Consider the following 11,930-nt stretch of genomic DNA (forward strand, 5'->3'; position numbering starts at 1 on the left):
GGTGATGTAGAGAAAAATGGAAGCTAAATCCCCTAAACTCTATAATATTTTAAAAAGATAATTCCATTTAAAATAATAACAAATTTTAAACAATGAATAAATATTATCTTTCACATGGATACCTCATTGTATATAATTTCATACAAAAGTGTTTTAGGGGGCTGGAGTGATAGCACAGTGGGTAGGGCATTTTCCTTACACACGGCTGACCTGGGTTCGATTCCCAGCATCCTATATAGTCCCCTGAGCACAACCATGAGTAATTCCTGAGTGCATGAGCCAGGAGTAACCCCTGTGCAATGCCAAGTGTGACCAAAAACCAAAAAAGAAAAGTGCTTTTTATTCTAATCAAAATGTCATCAAAAAGTTAAAATTGTTTAGTTGAATAATCAAAAAACAATAAGCTAGTATTTGAGAAAAAATGGGTTTGGTTTTGGTAAAATGAAATATAAATTGATGTTACTATTATCACAAAAATTTTCTCATATACAACTCTGTACAACACAAGGTCATGCTTAGTACAATGTATTCATGTGGATAGTGCTCACTGAAAAATCAGTTAACAGATGTCAAACAGAGCTTTTGCTTATTTTAGTTCAATAAATCATACAGAAAAGAGTGTATATTGATGTTCGCGTTTTCATTAAAAAGTCCTCCTAGGATGGGGATGTGGCTCTAGTGGTACAGAAATGCCTAAATGAGACCCTCAGTTCTGCATGCAGCACCACGTGGCTCCCTGAACCTACCAGACCTAAGCACTGATCAGCTGACCTGTGGTCCTCATCTTGTCTGGCATGGGCGCACACACATGTGTGAGCACACACATACACACACACACACACACACACACACCACACACACACCACCACCACCACCACCACCACCACCACCACCACCACCACCACCACCATATCTATCTGTGGATTTTTTCTTTCAATATTGCTCAGAATTACTGAACTCCTTGTTTTCAGATAGAGAAAGCTAAAAATAGTTTAAACAATCCTTATTTAGCACTAAAAGTCATAGCCCAAAGTAAGAACCCTGGTAATAAATAAGATGACTTAAAGTATGCTGGTTGGGAAGAGGAGGCTCACAGTTTAGGTCAGGCCAGGCTTGCCAGCTGCCCTAAATATACCAACAAAATGGAACACAGAGTATGGAATCATGATCTGTCATGCTGCCAAAGAATTTTCCTTCATGGAAGTGAATGAGATTTCCAGTTCACAAGGACACGGCCACTTTGTTCCTCCAACCCTAGGTTTTCTTCGCCAAGATAGGAAATAAATCCAAGTGTTCAACAATAAATAAGTGGCTAAGGAAAGTGTGCTTTATATACCAAAGTAATACTACTCAACAGGGGAGAGAAAAGTGAAATCTTTCCATTTGCGACATCGAGTGAAACAGGAGGGAGTCAAGCTGAGCAAAACAATTCAGAAGAAAGAGAAGTATCAGGTGATATGATATCCATATATGTTACTGTTGTGTGAATATTCTTTCTGTCAGGGGCACTGAGCTAAGAGATGAGAGAAATGAGATTTGCTGGAGAGGCTCCTTGCTACCTCTGGCAGAGAAGTATGGAGAAGAGTCCCTCAGTCCCTTCTATTTACTATCCTACACACACACCTTTAAGGCACTTAGTACAAAAACAAAATCATTAACAGGGGCGGGGGTGGGGGGAAGAAGTTACAGGAGGGACATCAAGACACCAAGGCTACATTGTTCTTTCATGTCTGCAAGCCCAAATGCAACCTCCAGAGAGGAATGCAAGGCCAAGCAGTCTGGCACCATTGAGGGACAGCCCCTTGCACCTGAGTGATAGGGGGATATGAGAGAATGTCTGCATGCCAAAGCCAAGCTGGGTTAGGGATTTGTGAGGGAGGGAAGATTGCTCTGAGCAATACTAAGAGCTCAAAGGCAGCCAAAGGAAGAGATGTTAACCCTTTCCAAACCAGTCCGGACAACCATGGCTCTCCCATTTTCTTGGGGCCCCTGCTCCTGCCCACTTGCGGGTCAGTCTCCACGGGCTCATCCTCAGAGTCTGGTTGGGTACCAACATGTTACATTTAGTCTTTATTAAAAAATCAGGAGCAAGGAGATTCAAAGGGCTGGAACACATGTTGTGCTTACTAGAGGCCCAGATTGGATGGATCTCTGGCACCAGCTGGTCCTGGGAGCACTTCCGGAGAGTGACCCTGAGCACCAAGCCAAGAGAAACTCTCAAAAACTGATGGATGTGGCAGAGAAAAGTAAAATAAAATTATAAAATGAATTAAATAAAAGAATGTGATGAAGCCAAATCATTAGAAAACCTTGACTTGTGACAACAGAAGGAAGGTTACCCAAGTGGGAAGGGGAAATAAAACCAATGTTGGAGGAAAAGGTTCAGGGACATTTGTGGAGGGGCACTTTTATTCTGGTGTGTAAGTGTATGAGAACATATATTAAATAAGCTTGAAACTTTATTCTTAAAATGTGCAGCATTATAAATTGTTAACTCAGTCGATAATGCAAAAAAGCCTGTATATTTATAAAGGCTAGTATCTACTAGAAAAATTAACATATCACATGATATGAATTAAAATGTTTCCAAAGCAATCTGGTTTTTTTCGTTACTGTATCTTTCACGATATTCTTCAAGCCAACATACAACTGAGACATTTGTCTATTCAGAACATTGACCCCTTATTCATATCAGAGTCCCAGGTGTACAGTTTTTACCCCCCTGAATATGAGTCGTGCTATGAAATAAAACCAAAATAATAAAAGGGTATAGAACTCACCTATATGACACTTTTTTTAGAATCAACTATGCAGGCTCACAGCAGAGAATAAAAAGTTATCATATGTCAGATTGCAAATTTAGAATATTGCTAGTCACAATTCTCCTCACCATTAAATGCTAGTCAAAGTCTCTTTACCATTAAATGGGGTCACTACATTACTACAAGTCACCCACCAATCCTACTACCTTACTACCTCCCAATATCAGAAAAGGACCCAGAAATGAAAGAATTAGCTTTGGGTGAAATACACAGTTCTGAAAGGATACAGCCCTACCCAAGCAATGATCACATGTCAGATATCACATAATTCAGATCATGTCATCATTGCTGAACAACTGAATGGGCAGCTTCTGAGATTCAAGAAATAGGTATGAAAAAAATGAGGGAAACTAATTTGCCAGTGGCACTATCTTTGTGCATTAACGATATTACATAATCCTCCTCTCTAAATAATGTGCACTCTCATAAATTAGGTGCACCAAAGATCAGACTGGACAGCATTCAGGAAGAAGAGTTGACTGGTAGAAAACAGCAAAGATGCCAAACAATATGCATCTGTTCTTCAGCCTCCTGTTACCTCACCTCAGCAGTTATGACTGCATTTTACTTCTGCTCTTCCATCTGTCGAGAACATCTCTCCTGATCAATTCTAACCCCAAATGAGTTTTTCAGAGATGTAATTCTAGTTCCTCCAAGCTGACCTGGCATAGTCAATTTGAATATCAAAGATCCCTGTGTGGTAAAATTGTGGCATAAAAAGGAATTTCTTTCTATGAAAATGTGTAGATCTTGCCCCATACTAATAACAGGTAAATAATAACAATTACAACTAAGTTACTTATATTGAATATATTAGAATATTAGAATATATATTCACATAAGTTATATATAACAGTTATAAAAGAAATTACAATAAATAATTCTAGCTGTTTATTTTCCTCTGGGGGAGGGATAGTTGTGGACCATACCCAGCAGATCTCAGGGCTAACATCTGGCTCTATGCTCAAGGATCACTCCTGATGGTGCTTGGGGGATAATATGTGGCTCTGGGGATTAAACCCAGGTTGGCCACATGCAAAAGAAGCAGCTTATTCCTGCCCTATCTCTCCATCTTCATAATAAATAATTATTTATTATAAAGGCAGCAAAAATGAAGCAAAAAAAAAGGTAAAAAAACTTTTTCATCAGAGAGACTGTGTATGTGGGTATTCCCTGTTGGGTCTTCTGGGCTCTTTTCTTCATCCATCCTTGTGTGGGATCTGTGCTGTTTCTTCATGTTGCTGTGGTAGTATGGACGTGGATCCCTCCAGTTCACTCTCAGTGTCCCTCTCTCACTGCAAGGTAGAATTCTGGACGAGCTGTGTCAATGGTGGTCTCCTTTATCCCCTTCAAGAACACTAACTTCCTCTTTGGTGCTCATGTGTGACTATGTGGGGCCTCTAGTGCAGCTTCAGGGGATGAGTTCCTTTACATTAGGCTTGTTTCGATTCTTGTGTTCGCTGCTATTTTGGTGAGTTTAGGGAGTATTTTGGTTGGAGTAGGCTAGTGGATTATTGGCCTAATGTGTTTGGGATAGTCAGACTGTCCACGTAATAATTAGATAATGGAGGTTAAAATATGAGTCCCTGGAAGCCATGGGCCCCCTTTCCCCCTCCCCTGTCACCACTGTACTTGTGTGGGAAGATCCGATGTTGGGGCAGGTCCTGGGTTAGAGTTCTACTTCCAGCACACTTCTAAGATTGCAGGAGTCTGCTCTGCCCTAAGGGCTCATGTTGACACCTGATTATTATTTTTATTAAATAATGTAGGAGTACTGTTACTTGTTCAGACATTGAGTAAGCTGATTGAATTGGCCATGAACTCCACATTACGTTCCTTTTTAAATTGTATCACTGTGAGATAGAGTTACGGAGCTTTCCTATTTGAGATTCAGCTATACAATGATGAAACACCCATCCCTCCACCAGTGCACACCTTCCACCATCCACATCCCAGTCCAAACCCTGCCTTCATGGCAGACAATTTCCTCAATACTCTCTCTCCAATTCTGGGTATCACGTCTCGCTCATTATTTTCTATCACCATTCAAGCCTATCTGTCAGGGGCAGATGCTAGATAATCTCTTTTTCATTGCTCATTTTGAATATTATGAGAGCTCTCACGGCTATGATTATAAATGTAAATTTCTAGATGGTTGTGTTCCAGAGACATGTCTGTATGGCACTAATCCATTGGTGGATTCACTTGGGAGTCTCTGGGCCAGGGTGTTGGTGAGGCACTAATCCATTGGTGGATTCACTTGGGAGTCTCTGAGCCAGGGTGTTGGTGAGGCACTAATCCATGGTTCACTCACTTTGGAGTCTCTGGGCCAGGGTTTTGGTGCGCTAAAATGGCACCCAGAAGTGAACTGTGAGCGTGACAGCCAATCTACTGGGTGGGTGGGGACCCAGGGAGAGGCATCTCGGGTCTTTGCCACCATGTGGCCTGGAGATTCAGTCCTGAAACTTGCATATGGGGAAGGCAGGAGTGGGAGGGGGGAGGGGTTCTTGTTTGTGGAAGTTCTTGTTCACCCGGATTCCATCTGGAGTAGGCAGGGAGAACGCACCTGCTCCATCTGGAGTTCCCCAGGAAAATTGGCCCAGTATGGGGTCCGGAAAGACCCCCAGCACTGTGGTGTCATCTGGGACTTGCTGCTGTGTCTCTGGGCCAGGACTGTTGGTGCGCTAAGATGGTGCAAACTGTGGGCTTGACAGCTAGTCTGCTGGGCAGACGGGGAACCAGGGAGGGACAGCCCAGATCATCTGCCACCATGCGGCCTGGAGATTCAGTCCTGGAACCCGCATACCTGGACTTAGTTGTGGAAGCTCTTGGTCACGAGAATTCCATCTGGAGTACGTGAGGAGATTGTACCTGCTCCATCTGGGGTGCCTCGGTGAAATTGGCTCACTAGAGGGCCTGGAGAGATCACTGGCACTGTGGTGTCTTCAAACTGGCTGGTGTGTCTCTGGGTCAGGGCTGTGTGTGTGCTAAAATCCATATTATAAAATTTTCAGCCAATTATATCTTCGTGAAGTCCACCCTGAGACGGTGGAGTCAGGCTGGGGGTGTGGCGGTGATTTTGGATTGTGGACGCAAGTGACTGCCGGCGGCTCAACTTTACCAATTTGCCCCAGTCTGTTCAGCCATGCACAGATCTGAGCTTTTCTGCAGTTTCTTTTTTATCTCTTTTGAGATTTATTTAGGGGTCTCTGAAGCAAGGCAGGCAGTAGAGCTTCCAGGGTGGCACTGGAGTTTTCAGCAGATTATATCTTGGTGAGTTCCGTTCTGAGAAGGGTGGAGTCAGGCAAGGGAATGGGGGCGATTTTGAATTGTGGAAGCAAATGGCTGCTGGGGGCTCTGCTTGGGCAGGCACCCAGGCTAACCGGCACCCCCCGCTCCGATTTACCCCAGTCTGTTCAGCCATGTGCATATCAGAGATTAACTATGGCTTTTGATCTCTTTCAAAACTTATCTATGGGTCTCTGAACCAAGGCCAATGAATGAGCTTCTATAGAGCCTGAGGTGGTTTGTGGGTGTTGTTCCCACATACCTAACTTTTGACTGTTTAATTTCTTGGTAAACTTAGTTCCAGATTGTTGCAGTTCGACCATCAGCACAGAGGCAATTTTGGTGTATCAGGAAGTCTGAAGGCATCATCAGGCTGCTGATACACTCGCCCCAGAAATGCAGGTTGACCTGCTAGCAGCACCTTAGCCAGGAAGGAGTGTTCTACTTCATGGTGGCTGCTTGCTTGACATGCCACCCCAGAGCCAAATTTAATTAATTAACTAATTAATTAATGACCTGGTTAATTACTCACATTGGAAGATCTGAACATGAAACAGAAGCTCAGAGGAGGTAATTTAAAACAACACAGCATTATTAATAACTTTGGTAACAGCAACTGCAGTAAAGAAAGGAGTCTAAGAAAATAGAGACAGTAGGTACACACATTGTTTGATAATCTTTGCTTATTTGATTTAAGAACAGGAGAAACAATAGTCACTGAAAATAGCAATATTTGGTTATGAAACTTATGATTTGTTAAACAAGAAACTTCAAATTTCACTGTATTATAGCACCGATTCGTAGGATGACATTGCTGTGCCCTTTCCCTCTTGACACAAGGAGCTTAGCCTTATCCCAGTCACACCCATCAAGGTGCTCCTGAGTCACTCCCATTCCTTTGTCTATTTGTAACCACTTCTTTATGCTCTCTTGCCCAAAACAGTTAATCAGCTTTCCCCCTAATCTGACTCTGTTAACTTGTAAAGTCAGACCTTTCTAGGACACTGAACTTACATTTTAAGTTAATATTGCCTTTCTCCTCTCCTTGAGTCTTTTGAATAGTTTACTTTAAACCAATGTCCCTTTTGTATAGACACAAGAAGACAATATTATTCTTTTGTAACTTGGGATTTAATTGGCTTTGAATAATATTCATTCCCGGGCATCTGCTTTCTCCATTTAGCCTCAGTTGCCCTCAGTCCCTAGCGCCCCAAAAGCAGGGTCCCAACAAAGGACCAGACGGATCCAGGGCAAGTGGTGAGTTATGTGCTACCCTGGCATCGAGATGGGCCTGGTCAAATTGCCTAATTCTTAACTATAAGAGCTTGATCATGGACAAATGCTGTGATGACCCAAAAATAATGACAAGACTAGGACCCTGATAGGGATAGGAAAGACTAATCTAGCCTGAGCACTGTAGTCTGAGATTGAGAGCAGGAAAGCAATTCTATAAGCTTAATGCATCTCTTATTGTGTCCATACAAAATGATTAATAATATTAATGCTTATATGTTTGCTGGAGGAGGAGAGGAGAAACACACTCATGGGATCTGCCCTTGGGTGGATGGTCCTGCTGAAGGAGAATCTGTCCTAGAAACAGCATCCCCTGAGGGAAAGAACTTTACCCCTATTGATGGTGACCACACCTATGTGTAAGCCCCAACCCCGTCATGCTGGGGGGATTTAACCAGGCTGAAAGAGTGGGTTGGGGCCGAGATCCAGAGAGAGAGATCCAGAACCAGGAGAGAAGCAGAGAGAGAGAGACAGAAGAGAATGGAATAAATGACAATTGATCGATCTACTGGCTTGGCCCTCGTTTTCCTCCTCCATCTGCCCCAATATAAAACTCACCCATGTGGAGTAGACAATTAGTGCTCACAGGATCCTGGGACACTTCAGGCAATAAGTAGAAAACTGGAAAAAATAGTTCGATGTTTGATCCCAAGTGACATGATATTGTTGGGGGTCAGTTGTTTGGGGCCACCAGAGTGACCACACTGATACTTGAGGGCCTCCAGGGCGACTTGGTGGTACTTTCTGATCCTTTCTATTCTTTTTTCGTTCATTTTTTTAAAAAAAACTTTCCCTTCCACTCTGTTCCTTTCCTTAAGTATCAGAAGATAGACTTTTGTATAAATTGAATGACAGCTAGTCTTAGATTTCTCCTCTGTAAAAATTGGATAGTAATATCTGCCTCTAAGTGTTGTATGAATTCCTTCACATAGCAGCAGTTGCTCAGGCATATTACTACACATATTACTTAATTCATGGCTACAGTCACAAGAAGTCCTCCACTGTCAGGCTGCAGAGATAACTCACGGGATTTAGCATATATTTTGCATAAAGGAGGCCCAGATTTGATGCCTGGCATCTCATGGGCCCCAAAGAATCATGTTTTTAATTAAGGTCCTACTGTTTTCCACAACTCTGTAGTTAAGAGTTGTAGAAAATTGTATAATAATAGTTTAATCACTTAGAAGCTCTGACTAGACTTATCATGAACTGCTGTTAAAATCCTTTCCTTTTCCCCAGAATAATCTCTTGAAAGTATTAAATTCTTTTTTTTTTTTTCGTTTTGGGTCACACTCGGCAATGCACAGGGGTTACTCCTGGCTCTGCACTCAGGAATTACTCCTGGCAGTGCTCAGGGGACCATATGGGATGCTGGGAATCGAATCCCGGTCGTCCGTGTGCAAGGCAAATGCCCTAACTGCTGGGCTAACGCTCCAACACTGAAGGTATTAAATTCTTGATCAGATTTCAGTCATAAAGACATATCTGAACACTTTGAGTTGTAATATCTCCTCTTTTACTTTATGGAACTCTCGCTTCTCTCATATTTCCTAAATAAAAAAATCAGAGCTCTCAAATTCTTCGAGAGTCCAATACTAGAGGCAAAAAATACCAGAGGCAACACTAGTCCAATACTAGCTGAGAGAAGCTGACTATTGGTTATCCATGACACCTCCACTCCCTGTTCCATCACCTGAATATTTCACTCAAATCTGCTCATTCATACAGACAAAGACACAAACACAGACACACACACACACACACACACACACAATTTGAACCAACATAGGAAATATGACTGAGAGAGTCACATTTTCAGGTGTTTTTGCCTCATAATTGTGAAGGTCCGGTCCTGGCCAGCAGGTAGGACCCTTTATGGGGCTGAGGAGGGGACGCAGCCAAATGAACAGACGTAGAGACAGAAAGCAACAAGAAAGAGGAGAAAGAGAGAGAGAGAGAGAGAGAGAGAGAGAGAGAGAGAGCGAGCTTTATTCACTGGCAGCTACATCATTTATACTTGCCGGCTGGGAGGCAGTGGTATGGTATGTGTGCCCGGACCCCGTACAAGCAGTAGTCAATCACATATCGTGACATGTTCATCTATCATGTCAGGCATGGATATTGGCTAGTGTAAACAATGGCGGAACAGTAGGGTCAATGGGGTCAGCAATGGCATCCTTGTTACAGGAACTTTAAGTAAGCCCCTGTTTGAGAAGAGCCAGGCTCTGTCTTACTTGAAGATAAGAGCCAGGATTGTAAAATGGCTCCCTACAATAATAAAGAAAGATTTTTGTGTTAAATCCTTGACAGACTAACTCCAAAGCCAGTGGAAATTATAGCTGCAGTATCTTTAAACATTCAAGTTAGCAGATTATTTTCTTAGTAGCAATAATTAGAATAACAAGAGTCATAAATTCAATACCTTAATATTATGTAAACTATACTAACTCAATTAAAAATTAAAATAAATTTAATTTTTAATAAAAAACTAAACTAGTGTCCATATTGATTACCAATGACAATAAGAACTGCCACTTTTTTTATTTTATGCCAAGAACTTCTTCAAGGATTTCTCTTTTATTTTTTCACATTTTCTTTGCAGAACTTGGTGATGGTAATTTGTTTTTAGTTTGTTTTTCTGTTTTATTTTGCTTTGGGGTCATATCTGGCCATGTTCAAAATTTACTTCTGACTCTGGTCTCAGAGTCAGTCATTCCTGGCTGACTCAACCAGGGATCTAACCCAGGTGGAACACATGCAAGGCAACTGTGCTACCCACTGTGCTATCCCTTCAACCGCAAGTGAAAGCATTATCAATATAAGCAAAGTGTAGCAGAAAATAATTGGACAAAATAGATAAGATCACTGAGCTAGTTAGTGGCAATTTCAGCAGAAAACAAGCACTTCCCCTATCTACAGTTATTTCTATAATGTAGATTCATCCCTGTACTAGTAAGACCTCTTCACAGACAAAAGTAACTAACCAACTGGCCCAGAAAAAAGGTTACATTTTCTTTTCTTTTTTGTCTCTTTCATTTAATTTGGGGGTATCACTGTATCGCTGTCATCCATTGCTTGTCAATTTGCTTGAGCGGGCACCAGTAACATCTCCATCTTGAGACTTGTTACTGTTTTTGGCATATCGAATATGCCACAGGTAGCATGCCAGGCTCTGCTGTTGGGCTGGATACTCTCAGTACCTTGTTGGGCTCTCTGAGAGGGGCGGAGGATTCAAACTTGGGTTGGCAGCATGTAAAGCAAATGCCCTATCCACTGTGCTATCGCATCCGGTGACACATATAGATAAATAAATGATAATAAATTTCTGATATTCCACAAAGATAATAAATATTTCAGACCGTAGCTCCACCGCTTGCCCCAACAGGTGCATGGGACACCCAGCCCCACCCTGACCACGAAGCTACCCCACGCCACTGGCACAACGTTGCCCCCCGCAGCCTCTCAGGACCCCAGTTTCCAGCTCCAAGCCCCCTTACATGCTGCCCTAGCTCCACTGCTTCCCCCACCAGGTGCCTGGTGGTGTGGCCACTACATCAGGGGGCATGGCCTCCACAGAAGGGGTATAGCATCCTGTGGGGCCAGCAGCCGCTCACTCTCACGCTGCCGCAGTTATTTTCCCCCGTTCTCAGCACTGCAGACTGATGTCACAATCTGTATAACCTAATTTTGTGAAGAACACCTGGTCATCTCAATCACAATAGGCCAATACTTCATTAGCCTATTTCAATTTCACCAAAATTATCAGTGAACACAAGAAGCTCCACAAGACCATAGTAAGAAGAACATATACTACAAAGCTTCACTAGAGGCCTCACATAAAACCGGAGGTGTGCCTGAGAGTAAGGAAGCATACTAGAAGGGTTAAAAGGCAACCATCATTGACTGAGCTAATCCAGAATCCACTCTTGCAGCAAGAGGTAATAAAGATAGAGAACTGGAAGGATCCACCTGCATAATTCCACAACAATATGAAGAAACAGCGAAAATCCCTACCATAAGGAAAGGAGGAAGAAAGGATTCCAGAAGTCCCAAAAGGGGTTACCCACAAATACAATCTCTCAGATAAGGAATTCAGAGATGAAGGGTTGAAGATGTTCAACAAAGTCAAAGTAACAGTGGAACAGACATCCAGTACGTTAATGGAGGACATGAAAGAAACAGTGGAATGGTGCAGCATGAAAATACAGGAAGAAATGAAAGCAGAAATTTCAAAACTACAAACAGAAGTGACAAGAATAAAGGAATCGGTAGATGAAATAAAAACTCAGTAGGTGCCCTCAATAGTAGAATGGCTACAACTGAAGACAGAATCAGTGAGCTAGAAGATGAGTTGCATTAAGTTTACAGACAACAATGGCAAAAGACCTCAAAATAGCTCTAGGGTGAATCAGAGTCCTAAGGGATGACCTCAAGAGGAACAACATAAGAATCATTGGAATACCAGAAGGACAAGAAGGTAACCCCAGTGAAAAAGCCACAGTTAAAGACATCATTGCTAAGAAGTTC

This window comes from Sorex araneus, chromosome 5, assembly GCF_027595985.1.
Source record: "Sorex araneus isolate mSorAra2 chromosome 5, mSorAra2.pri, whole genome shotgun sequence".
NCBI lineage: Eukaryota > Metazoa > Chordata > Mammalia > Eulipotyphla > Soricidae > Sorex > Sorex araneus.